The sequence below is a fragment of the Pelophylax lessonae genome, assembly GCF_965119305.1.
Source record: "Pelophylax lessonae genome assembly, chromosome: 4".
NCBI lineage: Eukaryota > Metazoa > Chordata > Amphibia > Anura > Ranidae > Pelophylax > Pelophylax lessonae.
Genome location: NC_138771.1, coordinates 420,648,798 through 420,661,130, shown reverse-complemented (window position 1 = coordinate 420,661,130; position 12,333 = coordinate 420,648,798). Strand labels below are relative to the sequence as shown.

The window sequence follows — 12,333 nt, the reverse complement described above, 5'->3', positions numbered from 1 at the left end:
GACAGGTACTCTGGTACTGATGAGCAAGTGGCAGGTACTCGAGTACTCCGATAGGCAGGTGACAGGTACTCGGGTACTCTTATGGGCAGGTGACAGGCAGGTGATAGGTACTGATGAGTAGTACTGATACTGATAGGTGATACTGTACTGATGGGTACGGATGATCAGTACTGATACTAATAGGTGATAGGTACGGATGAGTAGCTGGAGCCGCTCATGTGATCGGCTGTGATTGACACAGCCGATCACGTGGTAAACAGCCAATTTCATTGGCTGTTTACCTTGATCGGGGTTGGGCTCAGTCCGAGGGACGAGCCTCACCCTCGATCGCCGCGCTGCGCGCCCCCGGGGGCGCGCAGTAGCGGGGAGTTTCGGGCGCCGTCATATGACGTCCGCCCGGATCGAGAAAGGATTTGTGCCGACGTCATTTTACATGACGCGGTACGGAAGGGGTTAAAGATCCTGGATGTTTTCGGAACATTAGTGCCACGCCAAATTATAACATAATTCCCTGATGTTCAAGATAGAACTCTTGTTGTGCTGGTGCATCGTCAGAATGTCATAGCACTAATTTAACACACACAATGTAAGCCACATCTAGCCCAAAATCATTACTACCATTGAAATGTTACATGTGCACCTTGTTCCCTTATATCACATACCACAGCACTGGATGCAGAATCGTCGCCAGCTCCTGATCCAACTCCAGCTGCTACGTCAAGAGGGGCCTGATGTTCTTTTAAATAAAAAAAAAAAAACATGTTTAGTACATAACCTTAGGCAGTAATGATTATGGCCAGATTGCCCTCCTAGCTTCAGGAATGAAGCATTGAGGCCAAACATTCAAAAGTGCTTTCCTGGGCTCATAGGACACTTGCTAAACCCTCCCAAAGGTTAAGAAGGCTTGGTCTGCCTACTAATGACGGCACCCATTAATGCTGTCAACTGTGTTTTGCAGGGTAAACATCTAAAAGGCAACACTCTTTCATAAGAAAAAACATGTGTGTTAATGGGGTTAATAAGATTGCAAAAAACATTATTTGGCTAGACATACCAACACCTTCCTCCAGGCCTTGCTGCACTGGGTGTGTTCCCTGCTGCAGATCTTCTGTAAAGGACATAGCAATATGAGCTATCTTGGCAAAAAAAAAAACATCTACATTGTTTGGCACAGTATGATATTGGACCTACCAGGAGGAGGGTCAGCACTGATGTCAACACCTGTGAGTCCGTCTGATTCGCCAAGCTGCATGGGCTGTGGAGGGGCTGAGATCCGTGCTACAGATGAACAAATTGCAGGTTGGGGAAAAGAAAAAAAGGACAATTGGAAGGGCAAGTATCAAATTCTATTCATGTCACACATAGGATAGTAGTTAATCTTTTCAAAACAACTCACACAATTGACATCCAAGATAATATCCTACCTCGGTGCAAAGCATCCGAATCTAAGTCCTCTCTGGGAAAGATGGTATCGGGTCCTATGATCTTCAAGAAAGGTAATTGATAATCCCAGAGAGAACTTCGTGCACGTTCATCCAGCCGACCTTGTCGGTCATAAAGACCCTCCGCAGCCCATGCAATTAGCTTCTTCCGACCGGACCCACAGATGTCGTTGACCTTCTTCCGCACACTGTCACGGTGGCGAGGTGCTTCACCCAGTGCATTTACAGCATCCCGGATTTCATCCCACAATCTGTTCTTCTCTGTTACTGAGTAAGACGCGGCCCTGGTCCCATGTATCGCCTGATATCTGGCCATATAGGCGTGGACCAGGGCACATCACTGATTGTGGGTGAAACGGGGAAGCCGGGGTAATGTGGACAAGCTGACTCTGGTGGACGGACCCTCTCCAGGACTACTGTCAGAAGAGCCAGCTTGTCCACTTGGTGTGTTACCACCTCCCCCGGCTTCCTCCTCCGGGATGGGGATGGTGGACTCCCTCATGGATACAGCTGGAGCCTCCCTCACACCAGAGCCAGACGATCTGCCCACCCTGCCCACCCTGCCCCCCCTGGCCACCCTGGCCACCCTGCCCCTTCTCCTCAGCCTTCCAGTGGGTGGGGCCATGGGAGCACGAGGTGGGCAGAGAATCTGGCTGTCCAGCAGCAGCAAAGAGCCCCAAACTCCTAAATCTGAAATGACAAAAGATAAAACAGAAAAAAACATGATTTGCAGATTGCTCTTCATATACAGTATAATTAGTGAACAGTTACAGAACACACTTACCTAATGGCACAAACAGACTTGGTGGTGGTGGTGGTGGTAGTGGGCAAAGAGCAGAAGAGGCTGCAAAGAAATGGAAAAAAAAACACATAAGAAAACGCATATGGGTACAAATCACACGAGGCCCTCCAAACACTTACCTAATGGCACAAAGACGGTGGTGGTGGTGGTGGTGGCAAAAAAAAGCAGAAGAGGCTGCAAAGAAATGGAAAAAAAACACATAAGAAAACGCATATGGGTACAAATCACACAAGGCCCTCCAAACACTTACCTAATGGCACAAAGACGGTGGTGGTGGTGGTGGTGGCAAAAAAAAGCAGAAGAGGCTGCAAAGAAATGGAAAAAAAACACATAAGAAAACGCATATGGGTACAAATCACACGAGGCCCTCCAAACACTTACCTAATGGCACAAAGACGGTGGTGGTGGTGGTGGTGATGGCAAAAAAAAGCAGAAGAGGCTGCAAAGAAATGGAAAAAAAACACATAAGAAAACGCATATGGGTACAAATCACACGAGGCCCTCCAAACACTTACCTAATGGCACAAAGACGGTGGTGGTGGCAAAAAAAAGCAGAAGAGGCTGCAAAGAAATGGAAAAAAAACACATAAGAAAACGCATATGGGTACAAATCACACGAGGCCCTCCAAACACTTACCTAATGGCACAAAGACGGTGGTGGTGGTGGTGGTGGCAAAAAAAAGCAGAAGAGGCTGCAAAGAAATGGAAAAAAAACACATAAGAAAACGCATATGGGTACAAATCACACGAGGCCCTCCAAACACTTACCTAATGGCACAAAGACGGTGGTGGTGGTGGTGGTGGTGGTGGTGGCAAAAAAAAGCAGAAGAGGCTGCAAAGAAATGGAAAAAAAACACATAAGAAAACGCATATGGGTACAAATCACACGAGGCCCTCCAAACACTTACCTAATGGCACAAACAGACTTGGTGGAGGGGGGGTGGTGTAATCCTTTATAGGCAAAAGGAGGCTGCAAACATTAAACATACATGAGAAATCACATGACATACATACGTGCACATAATAAATTACAGTTATCAGGAAAGCAAGAATGGTGTCTTTGGAAGCTGGGAAGGTAAGGGGGCAGGTTTAGATGCCAAATCTAGACTGCACACCTTTAACAAACATGAGAAAACACATGTCCAAACCACATGCACATGGGGCCAACTGCCAATGATTAAAAGACACTTGAGGGGTTCCCAAGCTATTGTGGATTGGAGGGGATTCACCATAGACAACTTAAGCACACCCAAGATAAGTACAAATTCTCTCCTTCCTTTTTTTTGGGAGAGAGAGATACAATTGTCTTACCTCCAGATAATGTAGGTTGTGGGTCACAGGGTCTTGCTAGCACATAAGAAACATCGATCTATAACATCCAGCAGCCATATTGGCCATGTGCTCCTTTTATAGCTGGCTCACAGGTGTGATAATTAGTGGCCGTTTCTATATATATCTGCGCATTCGCGAATTTGCGCGTTCAAAATGGAGGACGATATCCCAGACGCATTAGATGGTGCAATGTTGGCATTCATCGGTGCCTTGTTTGAGGAGGCCCTAGCACAGGAGGCAGCAGAAGGTGGGGAAGCTGCAGCAGCAGCAGCAGCACCTCCAGCAGCAGCACCTCCAGCAGCACCTCCAGTCCGTGTGCCCTTACCTCGCCAGCCACGCATTTTTGCTCCAAGGATCTATTTGGACAAGCTGCGGGATTATGATGTCAGGAGGAAATTCCGGCTCGAGCGTGGAACTATTCTCCACCTCTACCAGCTCATAGCAGACAAAATTGACCCGGACACACAGCACGGCCATGCGGTGCCCGGCATGGCCAGATTGCTGGCCACTTTGTATATTTTAGGGCGTGGCAGCTTCCAAGCCACTTCGGGAAGTATCATGGGCATTAGCCAGCCCACAGTTTCAAGGGTGTTCATGTTGGTCATTAATGCCATAGTCGATATAGTGCCCAATTTTATCCACTGGCCACAGAATGAAAATGAGTGGAATGAAGTCAAGTTGGGTTTCTACCTGCGGGCACACATGCCGCAAATCCTAGGGACAATCGATGGCACCCACATAGCCATTAGGCTACCAAGGAGCCACGAAAGTGAGTACCGGAACCGCAAGCAGTACCACTCCGTGAACGTCCAATTAGTTTGTGACGCCAAACAGCGCATCATGAGTGTCAACACTGGTCACCCAGGGTCGTGCCATGATTCCAGTATGTTAAGAACCAGTACTCTGTACGAGGCGTTTGAAAGTGGCCAAATGCCCCAAGGGTGGCTTATTGGTAAAGTATTTTGTCTTAACAACATAAACTGTAAGATTACATAGACATAGGAATAAGCTACATCGGTGTACACCCTGATTTAAGCAAAGCCTACCTAAAATGGATGTGTTAGGAGTTGGCAGGCTGTTCACACACAACCAGATCAGCAGCTTAGCAGCTCACAAAAGAAAGATTTGCAAAGTTGTCTTTGAGTCCAATGAAGGTGGTTAACCAATGTGTAAATGGTGTCCTCTAGCCACCCAAAGAAAACCTAAAAATGATTCCAATGGTATTGCCATATCCCCAAAGTACTTTGCATAAGTGAGTCAATATTGGTTTCCTCACTCTAGTTGCAGATATATTCCAGAAGTAATACCTAGGCTAATGTAATAGGAACAAAATAGGGGCCAAGTTGGAACTTGCAAGAGAAACACACCACTATGTGTGTCCTTTTTCCCATTTGTATTAGTGATTTAGGCAGTTAGACAGAGTTGAGATGTTTCATATGAGTTTTTGCAAACAGACGAGCAGGTTGTTTAGTAAAATGCCTAATTGTCTCCCATTTTGAGGAGTCATCTAAAGTCACATGATATGAAGAACTAATGTATATTTTTCTTATTTTTCAGGGGATGCTGGTTACCCGCAGCTGACGTGGCTGATGGCTCCAATCAGGTACCCCCAGGGCCCAGCAGAGAGGAATTACAACAGGGCCTTGCGGAGAAGCCGGAGTATCATCGAGTTGACCATAGGTCTTCTCAAATCCCGGTTTCTCTGCTTGGCCCGGCCTGGGGGTGAACTCCTGTACTCTCCTACAAAGGCTTCCAAGATCATCCTGGCGTGCTGCGTGTTGCACAACATGTGCGTTGCCCGGGATGAATCTTGGGAGCTGACGGAGGAGAGGGAGCCAGAGGTCCGTCAGCCGGCGGCCCCCAGGCGGCGGAGCACCGCTGCAGGTTTTGCCACCCGGAATACCCTGGTTGCTAGCCACTTTACATGTAAGTACTGTAACCGGTCAAGATAGGGCATGTGTATTAATTAGCTAGTTAGCAGAGGTGCCACTCACAGGGAGACAGAGGGTCATTATCATCTGCCAATGATACTTGCCATTGTAGATAAAGTGTAGTCAACATTGGTAAAATTGTGTTACTTGAGCAAAAACATGCACCTCTAACCATAAACATGTTGGTATTGTGAATAGTGTAAAGGGCTGAGAAGAGCTGGCAGGTGTTTATTTGTGTCTATGCCACCTGTGTAGTTATTGATAACATGAACGGCTGCTTGGTATCTTATGGTGTTGTAATTTTCCAGAACGTGAACATCTTGGAATCATGGCATGTACCATGAGAAGCCTGTGGTGATGGGCTGTCTGGCGTCACAGGTGTGTATTCAAATGTTTACATTAATGATTTCTGGTTTGTGTAAGTTGGCATAAAATGTGTTATTTCACTCGTGATGTCGAAATTAAATGAAGTTCAGAATGAAGCAAACAGGCATTAAGATGTGATTTTCATAATGAAATGTCTTATCCTTTGTTTTATTTTTCCAGGAGTGGTACTGCTTGCGGGTGTAGGTGGTAGAAACCCACCTTGATGGACTCCACTCATCTTCTTTTGTGGTCAGTGGATATTTGGTAAGGCACATGGCCAAAAGCAGCATCGATGACCAACATGAACACCCTGGAACTTCAAAAGTGGCTTGGAAGCTGACCAGCAACCTTGCCATGCCTGTCCCCTATGAGCTGGTAGAGGTGCAGAATGGATTCTGAACTCTGCCTGAAGTTGTGGAAGACATCAGAATCCCGTAGCCATGGAGCAAAGATCGTGGTCTGGCGCTGTAAAGGCACACGGACTGGAGAGTGACAATATTATTTTGCTGCATCCCTCCTCCTTTTGCTGTCATTCTCAAATAAATAAAGACTTTAGAATTGAACATGTGTTTTTTTGTTTTGTGTGGGTGCCTACAGACAAAAGGGCCATCCACACTGTAAGATTTAGAGAAGACTTTATCCTTCAGATTGACATTTTCTATGTAGTGCAAGGGCCTGCCTGATTGCATCCAAATTGAAAGTGTTGAGGTTTGACCTTATATTATATGGTTTGGTTAAGTCTACAGGAAAAAGTCTAGACAAATTGTTAGTGTATGGCCCATTAAGCTGCCAAGGCCGGAGTTTTGCACTTTGCATGCTGCTTTTACTGGTGATGTGAGGGGTTGTAATGTAGAGTAGGGATGTGACAGTGTTGTGTTGAGGTGTGAGGCAAATGTAGTGTTGGACTATGAGGGTCTGTGTTGTTGAAATATGGAGAGAGTCCAATATCAGACACCTATGTTTATTGGTCAAGAAATTGTAAGAACCATGGTAAATATGTAAAGAATTGCATCTCGAGAAAACTAGGACCACACTCAGAAAATCAAAATTGTGTTGTTTCCATTGATGTGCTTGAAATTTGGGTAGGACACCCCCCCCCCAAATTCAAGATAGTTTAAAAAAACTGTTAAAAAAATGAGAGTGAAAAGAGATCCCAAGTGTAGTGATGTGATTTGAACCCATGACGTTGTTAACTGCAGTGAAGTTGCAAAGCTATTGTGCAGAATAAAGCTGTATGGTGGAAAAAAAGGAGTGTGTTAAGGCTAAAAAGCACATATAGCTAAAGAACTAAACATTGTATGGAATCTGGGAAGAAGACCATGGTAAAATTGTGAGGTTTCATCTTGCCCTGAAGTAGGGTAGGGGTTTGGTCACTTGCCTTTGGTACTTTCAATCATGGCCAGGGCAATAACTGCACAGCATGAAGCAGATATCCTACAGAATGACCTGGACAAAATTACGGAGTGGGCAACGACATGGCAAATGAGGTTTAATGTGGAGAAGTGTAAGGTTTTGCACTTGGGGACCAAAAACATAAAAACACAATACACGTTAGGAGGGGAACCCTTGGGGGAATCAAAAATGGAGAAAGATTTGGGAGTCTTAGTTGATGATAGATTAGGCAACAGCATGCAATGCCAAGCGGCAGCTTCCAAAGCCAACAGAATATTAGCATGCATAAAGAAAGGGATGTATTCCAGAGATAAGACTATAATCCTTCCACTTTATAAAACTCTGGTCCGACCGCATCTGGAGTATTCTGTCCAGTTCTGGTCGCCAGTCCTCAGGAGGGATGTGTTGGAGCTGGAGAAAGTCCAGAGAAGGGCAACTAAACTGATTAGGGGGTTGGAGGACCTTACCTATGAAGAGCGGCTGCAATCGCTCGATTTATTTTCCCTGGAGAAAAGACGTCTGAGAGGGGACATGATAGCAATTTATAAATATCTTAATGGGGATCTCAGCTTAGAAGAAAAGCTGTTCATTCGAAGGAATTGCATGAGGACTCGAGGACATACAATGCGATTAGAGGAGAAGCGTTTTAACCTCAGGCAACGTGGGGGGTTCTTTACTGTTAGGGCTACAAGATTGTGGAATTGTCTACCACAAGAGGTGGTTTCTGCGGGTAGTATGGTGACTTTCAAAAGACTCTTAGACTTACATCTCAAGGATCAGGAGATTGAGGGCTATGTTAGATGATTACAGTCACACACACCTACACAGGTTGAACTGGATGGACTATTGTCTTTATTCAACCTCGCCTACTATGTAACTATGTAACTATGTAAGATCGATTTGACACACAGACAAGATCATAAAACCACTTAAAATGCTGTAAGCTTGCAAGCGCTTCTGAGTGTAACGTTATTTAGCAATATATATGATGTAATCCGTTACATTTTAGCAATATAAACAAAAAAAGAAAATAAAAAAGTTAGGTGGAGATGGTAAGCCTCGAACCTACAGCAGAGGGAGATGAATTACAGACGTGTGATGTGTGCACTAATCCACTAGCCCACATTGCTATGTGAAACTGCTATAAGCACGAAGACATAAGTTTGCGAATTGGCGAAGCCGCGATCGTAAGTGAATACCGCTGACGGCGGAATTCATTATTGCTGTTTCACTAGCCAATTCGCCGCAGCGCCAGTTAATTGATTTGAACGCGGCGAAACTGAAACACGTCATAGATGTTTGAAGCTGCAGTTTCTTTAAATCCGGCCCTTAGTAACAAAAAGCGAGATCTGCAAAATACCCAATACGCCTCTCTGCAAATAGTTTAGGGTGTCGCTATATAGCATTCCAGCCTTCCATTGTTAGAATCACCCATATTTTGTATGATTATCTGAAAGTCTTATTTGTTAACCGCACATAAAGAATTTCTATTGAAGAAGTCTTTTTATTTAAACCAAAGTTGTAAACCATAACATATCTATTACAATCTACAGCAGTCGTCTATAGTTATGGTCCATATTGAGGAAGTGGTTTCTAATGTGTTCTTCCGACAGAGCTAAGGGGGCATTTCCGATAATCTGTGAAGGGTTTGAAGAGCAGTAGTGCTACAATTGTGTCCTTTGTTTGAAGTTTCTGGTCACCATCATGAAATCTGAGCAATATAGGGGTTTATTAAATGCCTTCTATGCAACATTTGTAATTTTGATTACAGTCACATCATGCAGTGGTAAGTGTGCTCAAAATAATAAATGTTATTCTTTCATAGCATATATAACATCCATATCATAGTGTCAGGTATTATATTTAATTGTGTTTACTGTAATTACTAATAGTAAGTACCAACAAGTTACAGCATTTTTATCTACAAAGTATTTTGTTGTATTGGCATTGAAATATATTGGCAATAGAATGTGCCAGAATTTGCAATAACATACATTTCTAATAATATTGAATCATTTGACACATTTTGTCACCTTTTTCAAAATAGAATAACTGTTGTTAAGAGGGTGTCTTTTTTTTTATGTGATTTGTTTTTTACCATGCAAATATGTTTGAAAAGTTATGAAAATATATTTGTGAATGAAAAATAATGCATAGGACGTTTAGAATGAATAATTTAATATTACATGTAAAGCGGCACTTCAGGCACGCACATCTTTATAAAATCTCAATTGTAAAAAAATAAAAAAGGTTACCTCTGGGTAGGTGTGTTGGATTGTAAATAGAAATGATCTTCACAGTTAACTCATACATTTGTATGTGCCAGAAATGACAGATTTTGCTATACTTCCAGCGCTGCATGCGTGACAACAAATACATTTGCAAGAGAAAGGTCAAAGATGTGTGCCAAAAGCTGGCTTCTCAGCTGTTGTGTGCTAGGAGCAGGAGTGAGTTATACTATATAATGCAGACTGTATATTAAAGCATTTTTTTTACCCCAACACTTCATATTCCTGATATGTGCCCGCTGTACCATGTACTTGTATGAGAAAGTACCCTGTTCTCTTTGTATTTCTTCCTCTATGTCAAATCCCTGGTGTTCCTGCTAGTCTCCTTGCTTCCCTTTTAAAAACTGACCGCACTAAACAGCAGAACACATCATGGTCAGTTCTTTAGCTATGCTGGGAACTCAGGCTTCTCTCCTCCAATGATCAGACTTGTCCTGACAAGCCCCCGCTGCACAGCCATTTACTGGGAAGCTTGGTGTACTGCTTATTCTCCTTCCCCCAGCTCTTATGCAGCTAAGAACAGAGGGAATGTAATCACTTATAAAAAAAAAAGGGGAAAATATATTTATAAAGTTTTTTTTAGATCTATACAAAATTTTTGCCTTTCATTTCTTTTTTAATCTGAATGAGTTGTTTTACAAGGCGATCGTTTACAATCACTTTATATTAGAACTATATGCAAAATTATATATAAATATTTTTTTTACTTTTCAATAGTTTTTATTGAATATTTTCCATACAACAAGTAACAAACAAAAGACAATAATGGTTAGTATACCATGGTACAGGATAGAGTAAGGGAGGGTTATAACTCCTGTCTGTTTTTTTTTCCCATCTATTTCCCATTGGGGAAATTTAGCGCCACTTCCCGGCCCATAGACAAAATAGGAAGTGAAAGGAAATCTCTGCAAATTAGGGGAATTCTTTTGGGGGGCTCCAGATCACCAGAACTAGTGTCCACATTGGATGATTTCCCCTCTATTGGGCTGGGTTCACACTGGTGCAAAAACAGACATAGAAATTGTGATTCACACCGCATTGCTGTGCGGATCACATGCGATGTCTGTGGGATGCGAATTTAGCCATACAAACTGTATGGCTGAAATCACATCGCATTCACACGAAAATGGTGCAGGACCCTTTTTTTGGTCCTCACTGCAATCGGTTCCTATAGGTGTTTATTCCTGCACCATTTTACAGTTTGCACTGCGATCTGCGAACCGATTTGGGGGGTGTCATTAATGTTACATTCACACCCCCCAGCGGTTCCCAGATATCAGTGTGAACCGCCAGCGATTCAGGTGCAATGTGGGAACCCGTACAGGAATCATGCTGGTTCCCACATTGCACAAGTGTGAACCTAACCTTACTGTTCTGGAGACAACCTAAAATTTGGGATTTTCTTATACTTTCACTTTCAATGGTAACGGTAAACAGGACAAATAGAGAGAGTGAATCTCCCTAACAGGGGCACAGACAGCAATAAAAATCTTATAGGTGTTGCTATTGCTCTCCATTTTGTCCAAAACCAAAAAAAAAAATAGTTTTACTTCAACAATAGTTATAAATGATTCAGTGAGTTATTCAGCAGGGCGGGGGTCAAATTCACTTGCAGGGTTTCTATTTGCATACTCTAAGTGAATTCCCCTAAAATTTCTTATGTAAATTCTACTTTTGCTTCTGCTATATTTAATGTTTGGCTTGGATTTAGCTGAATTGATTTTTTTTCTCATTTGCTGTTGATTTCATTTGGCCTTCATGTCTTTTTTTCATTTTTTTTTATGTTTTCACATACACGCTAGGGTTGTCCACCTCCAACAACTTTTTTAAAATGACAAAATAGGAAACATTTACTGACAGGGCACATTTTTTGCTGACAACCTGAAATATGACAAAATTGATGGGGTGGCACTGATGGGGTGCCACTAATATGCAGCACTGATGGGCCCTGATAGGCGGCACTGATATGCAGCACTGATGGGCACTGATATGCGGCACTGATATGTAGCATTGATATGCAGCATTAGTGGGCACTGATAGGCGGCACTGATGGGCACTGATGGGCACTGATAGGTGGCACTGATGGGCATTGATTGGTGGCATTGATGGGCACTGATGGGCACCTATAGGCGGCAATAATGGGCACTGGTGGGCGGCACTGATAGATGGCAATGATGGGCACTGGTGGGCAGTACTGAGAGATGGCAATGGTTGGCAGCACTGATGGGGAGGGCACCACTGGCAGGCTCCCTGAGCACTGATTGATATCCCTGGTGGCCATGGTGGGCATCCCTGGTGGTCATGGGTGGGCATTCCTGGTGGCCATGGGTGGGCATCCCTGGTGGCTCTAGTGGTACCCCCCGAAGGGTCTGCACTGGTAATCAATGCTCAGATTACCAGCACAGACCCCCCCCCGTCAGGAGAGCCGCAGATCGGCTCTTCTCTACTCGTGTCTGTCAGGCATGTACTGAGGAAAGCCGATCATCGGCTCTTCCTATTTACTATGTGACCAGCTGTGATTGGACATGAGATTGGAGATGCAGTGTGTCAGAGTGACACACCGCAGCGCTGATCACCGCTCTGCGCGCCCCCCGGGCGGGTCAGGATAATGCAACCACCTTCCCGCCGTCAATTGCCTATAGGGCGGACAGGAAGGGGTTAAAGGGGGACGAATAAACAGAATCTGTGCCTAGTCGCAGTATACACTGCACACATATACCACAGTCCTTGTACCCACAAAATACTCCTAATTACTGTGCCTCAAGTGACAGTCTAAAATA

General features: G+C 44.0%; 1 protein-coding gene across 1 annotated transcript in view; it reads left to right on the top strand.

Moving 5' to 3' along the window:
- Positions 1–8,973: 8,973 nt before the first annotated feature.
- Positions 8,974–12,333, top strand: part of LOC309554277 (uncharacterized protein) — a 48,527-nt gene continuing 45,167 nt past the window's right edge. Inside the window, exon 1 of the mRNA XM_082255921.1 lies at positions 8,974–9,051. The gene's annotated coding sequence lies outside the window, so the exon portion shown is untranslated. The remainder of the gene's footprint in view (positions 9,052–12,333) is intronic.